This window comes from Pygoscelis adeliae, unplaced genomic scaffold (assembly GCF_000699105.1).
Source record: "Pygoscelis adeliae isolate BGI_AS28 unplaced genomic scaffold, ASM69910v1 Scaffold278, whole genome shotgun sequence".
NCBI lineage: Eukaryota > Metazoa > Chordata > Aves > Sphenisciformes > Spheniscidae > Pygoscelis > Pygoscelis adeliae.
Window position 1 is genome coordinate 319,780 of NW_008825411.1, and position 5,763 is coordinate 325,542.

Below are 5,763 nucleotides of genomic sequence, written 5' to 3' on the forward strand. Positions count from 1 at the left end.
ACTGAAGCTGATACTTACTGAAGTTCATACTTACTGGCTCTAACCCTGATGGAAGAAGGCAGCTTAGACGTCAGCCCTACAAGCACACTGCGTTTTCCAGCATAATTCTATTAGAAGGAGAGAGTTGGAACATGCCAAAAGAACCAGGGCAACCAATGTCATGGGGAAAGAGAGCAAGCTTGGTTTATACCACCAACTGGAGTTCGGCCAAGGAAGAAAAATGGCCAGGGAAGGAGAAGGTACAGAACAGTCCCAATTTCATTTTGCATGGCCATATATCTGCTGAGGCTTCACCACAGAACGGTCTGTCTCCTACAGCCCAGTTCCTCGCATCGAGCCTCCACACTTCCTTCCTCACAAGATATACACTCTTTACCAAATGCAATATGCCCTAAATTTACCAAAGTATTTTCCTTGTCTGTCCGCCTCACTAGCCTTCATCCGCCTGCATCTGCTCATCTCCCTCTGACCCTACTTGCCCAACACTTTCACCCTTCCCATGTCCTACACTTCCCATTTCTCCCTTCACCAATACCGCACCTTGGTGGGGGTTCTCTGGCCTCCATGGTGGCACTGGTGTCGTTTTCCACGACTGGGCTTTGCTGGATGTCTCCTGGTAGCCTTGGGTCCCCACCGGCAATAAAGTTAATGCTTTTCTTCCACTAGCAAGTCTCTCCTATTGAAGGCTTGTAAGTCTTCTCTCGTCTTCCAGATGCAGCAACCCCTACAAGGGTAAGCTCGCTGCTCTTCCCTCCTAGACACCTCAGCAGGCATCCAGGTCTGCAGACTAAAACCTAAGTGCCTGTGACAAGCAGCCAAAGAGGAGGAGCCACTACCAGCACATGATCAGCAGGTGTGGAGAACCACTGGTGGCCAGGGGACCTACTTTGAGCCCTGCTGATCTAAAAAAACCCAATGGGCTGGGCTCCTTTACAGATGAAAGCTCCAGTTCCCAAGCTGACTTGTACGTGTTGCCCCCCAACAGTAATCTTCTAGAATGCAAGTCTGAGTCATTCTTCTGAAGCAAAGGTTCAAAATACTGTACCACCTTATCTCATAAAGAGCATTAGCAACTGAATCCACTGACCCTTACAGACAGAGGAGTGGCCAAGGACTGCGGGGTTACTTTAATCGTAAGGTAAGTTTTCAATTAACCCTTTGGATCAAGCATCATCAGCCAACTCAGGCATCTGCCTTTGTGTCCATGCATCTCTTCTCGGAGGGAGAAGAAGTGGCATGCAGACAGGACATATCTGGACTGCAATCAAAACTTTTTTTCTTCAGAACTTCTTGGCAGATTTCTGAATTTCTGAAGAAGTTGACAGGATGGGCCAAGGCACAAAAGAAACGTTTGCAAAAGTTTCATACTAAACTGCTACTAAACAATTCCCAGAAATTAAAAAAACCCCAAACTACAGCCTTTTGGCAGTAGCCATTTTTTGGCCTACTGTGATCAGAAATTTCTTACATGTATACACACAGAGATTACTGCCTTCTGACTGCAGACATCTTGCACACGGCAGGGATGAGGAGAGAATGAACTGTTTGTGTACATCATTACATCAGGATCTAGCATCCAAGCTGCTTTCCTTATAGCTTAGTATCAGATTACTTCAAAAGCCGAAACATTATCTAACATCCTAACCCAGAAATTTGCTTCATCTGGCATTCAGTTTTCTCAGAACTATTCACCATCCTTTGATAACCTCTTCAGCCAAAAGATCAGTGAGGTATGAACACTCAGCCTTCCGCAACACTCCTCACATTCTGACATGTGAAGATGCAGTTACATCGCCACAAGCTGTAAATCAGCAAAATAACGCATACTTCCATGCGCGTTTCTAACACATTTTTCTTTCTAGAAGGTTAACCTGCCCAGATCTGAAGTGATGTTTTACTCTCAATATAACGCTGTCAATAAGTTCTGATCTAAGTTTTGATAGGCTTAACCAAAACCACAACTATGAAAATGAAACTTTTCTGAATTCAGAATCCACAGCTAAATTTTGAAGCTTTCCTCATTTGAATTACAGTTTCTGTAGTTTTCATTTTATCTTAATTTTTTTCCCCCAAAAGAATTTGGTCCTATAAAACACAACTGCTCTGAAGACTTGGAAATGTACTTTCTCAACAGGTACAGAACAAGCAAGAATAACACACGCTTCCTGGGGCTGCCTCTGCCAATCTAATGAGCAGTTGCAGCACCCTGGAAAGAGTTCTGCCTCCACACCCAGCCACCGTCCAGCTGTGCCAAGACGGAGAACCAGGCAATAATTGCTGTAGTGCTTTTGTAGCGTCCGTCGGGAACAGAAATCAGAAAGGAATATTGAGCCAGATCAAAGCTCATGCTGTTTGGCATCCTGCCTCCCGCAGCAGCCTCTGGGAGATGCACAGCAGAAGACCACAAGAATAATTTTGAATAGCTATGGACACAGATAGGATCCAGCTTAGCAGCCCGCAGATGCTGCCCACTGGCTTTTCAAGTCTTCTCCTTTACAGCACCCAGTAAAGCAGTACCTGTCAGTGCCCAGCACAGGCCACTATATGAAACTGCTCAATGGCTTTTAACTCATCTTCTGTACTATCACACAAAAGCAGCAGAAAAAAGGCTCCAGGCTACTGAAGCAGCAGAAATTAGTGAAGGTGCTATCTCAGCAGCAGAAGAAACTAATTTGGAATGTACCGTAAGGCGTTTATGAAACTGGATTAATACCACGGTCGCATTACATTTACATAACTTTCTAGCAGCACACCATTTTCTACCTCTAAACTCCTCTGGTCTCCATAAACTGCTTTGGTGAAGCTGCCTTCCCTCACACTCACCCACGGGCGAGCGAGCAGCTCGTCTACCAGCTACTACAGAGCCACTACCCTCATCCCACCTCCCACGGGATCTTGAGATTCCTCCCGTCTTTAAGACATAATCCTACAACTATCTTATATTTATGGGGCAACAATGTCTCAAAGACTCCCAGTACACTCTGCAACTTGTCACATCAGATACTCCTAAGGAGTACACTATGCACTGAAGAATTACCACACACAGCATCAGAGGGGAACGGCACAGTCGACAAAACAACCAGAACGGGCTACACCTGCTCTTCTGACTGCTTCATCGAAGGGCAGGGGCAAGACAAAGGCTCCAGATACCTGGGTCCTGTTTTAAGCCTGCTTTATAGCACCGAAAAAGATGTTTCACCTCAATACTGTCCATTTCAGCAATTTATCGGGAGAGACCAGCTCATCTTACAGGACGCAGCTGAAAGGAGCTCCTGCTTCCAGAATAGGCTTCTGGACCACACCAGTAGGTATTTGAGCAGCGACCCGGACTGTTACCTTTCCCCTGGCGCACACACAGAGTACTGGAGGAGCTGAAATCTTGCTTGCACATTTCATCCAAAATCTGCCACCCTTGCAGGTGACTGGCCATCTTCTCACACTGCCACGTTGTCATGCTCATTCCGCATTGCCTTTACAAGAAGGGTTACTATAAAATTAGACCAAGACCTCACACCACACAACAGCAGGACATCGTGGTCTGCAAGTCTCCCTCTAAGTTGCAATGCCACTTGTGAGCTGCCAGGACTTGAGATTATTTCTTTGCTTGAACTTGATTTTTCCACTTTCTAATCTACCGCACACCAACATGGATTTGTTGAGGTGATGTGAGAGGATTGATGGTGCCATGAATAAGATCGCATTACACCCTTTGTTTACAACCAGATACCATAGCTGTCATTTACACCACCCTCCACCTTGTTTATCAGTCCCAGTACACCTCCTCCATCCAGCTGTTCTTACCAGACCTGCAGCTCCAACAACAGTCACCAAAGAAATGCACCGACCAAGTGCTCACACCTTCAGTGTTATTCACTAGGGCCTTTTCCACCCTCCAACAATGGTGTCCAGGACCAGCAAATCTTAGAAAAAAATACTATTTCCCACCGTTAAGCTCCACCCACAATTGCAAAGGCAAACCAAAGTTACTCTTGCTGTTTGTTTACTTCCTAATTTATGAACCCCTGTAAGAGGAAACCAAATCACTCCTTATTTCAAGGCTTAATCAACGCTGCAAAACAAGCAGATGGGGAAAAAACTCATCTAAGCAAACACTGTAATCTCATGGTGGAGTAAGGTATTTTAACAAGAAAAAAAATTGTTGTTGACAAACAAAAGATGGCTTAAATAACACATTAGAAATAAACAGCTCAACAAACAGCTTACTTAACAGCACTCCTCTAACAGCTTGTTATGAAAAGACACTGGAACTGTGTTTTTCATTTCCACATTTCCTTTTTTGGTTTACACACACTGACCACTACACATTCACACCATTTCAAGTCACTTGTTTCTGTAGCAGTCAACTTTCGTATTTGTTTTGTCAAGTGTCCTGTTACACCAGAATTTTTGGCCCCATCAACACCACCAGTTTTCTCCACTCACTGAACCACCAGTGTTGGACAACCAATGCTTCGCTACAGTCATGCAATACTGTTATTGTTTCAGGCACTGACCTTACACCAGCAAAACCACTGAGCATTTAGAACCTGGAATATTTGCTATGCAAGGAAACTGGCTTAAAGTAGAGGTTCAGAAAGTAAACAAACAAAAATCCAGTGCCTGGTAGCCCGTTAGCCACAGAGAAACCACCGAGGAAAAGAAGTGGATACTGGCTTCACATCGCATCCCACACTCACGCAACTGAACCCTGTGAGGAAAGCAATTCAGATGTGGGCCTTTGGACTGGGCTCTGAGTCAGCGAGTCTTTTGGCTCAACAGGTTTGGAAGTCCTGGGATACCAGGCAAATTTCCGAGCACAGGAAAAGAAACTCAAAGGCAAATAACAAAGTGCACATTTAAGAAACAAAACACACGCACAGGTACTGGCCCTCATTAATAAATAAAACGAACAGCTACCACACACGCACACTACTCCACACACGACTTCGAGTCACTAAATCTTCATAAGGCAAGGATCTGGATTGTATTAGCCATGTTCTCCTTTCCTGATTTGCGAGCAGCAACACCACAGCCCAATCCATCTGCAGTTGAGCGGGCACATGCGAACTGTTGCACGGTGCGTAAGGCAATACATTTGACGCAGTAATTCAAACCGTTCACCTGTTGGAGTTTTTTTATACAAACTGCTGTGAACCAGACTGAACCCACATGGGGCAGAGATGTTTTATACTAGAGGGGAAAGCCTGACCGACCCCAAGCCATCGCCGCTGCATCAAGCCCACTGCGGCATCGAGCTCTACAGCAAAGCCCCGCCACACCCAGGGTAACACAACGAGGGGCCGTGGAGCAACAGGCACACATAGCCTTCCTGCACAGTCAGAGGAGCCACAAGGCAGTCTTCAGTCCCAAAACAACCAGCGTAACCACGTCTTCATGCTGAAAGCTCAATTATTGCTAAACCCGCTCAGAATTACGGCACATCTCACGTATATGGGGAATGCACATGTGCCTCCTCCCCCCCGCTAAAGTCCAGTTATTGTAGTCCAGGAAACAGCTAAATATTTGGCCTGTCAGACCAGTTACAGAGACCCTCAGAAATATCCACCCACAGTTGCCCCGCTTTTGACCATTTAAGAATAAGATCGCCCACAGCCAAGTCCCCACTAGCGCTCGCAAGCGTTTACATAACGCGAAACGTCCCTCGCAACTGCGCCTCAAGTACGAGAGGAACAACACGGGGAAAGTTGGAGCGGAGACGCTACTCCGCCGCCGAGGCCTCGGGTCGTCCCGCGGAGAGGAGCG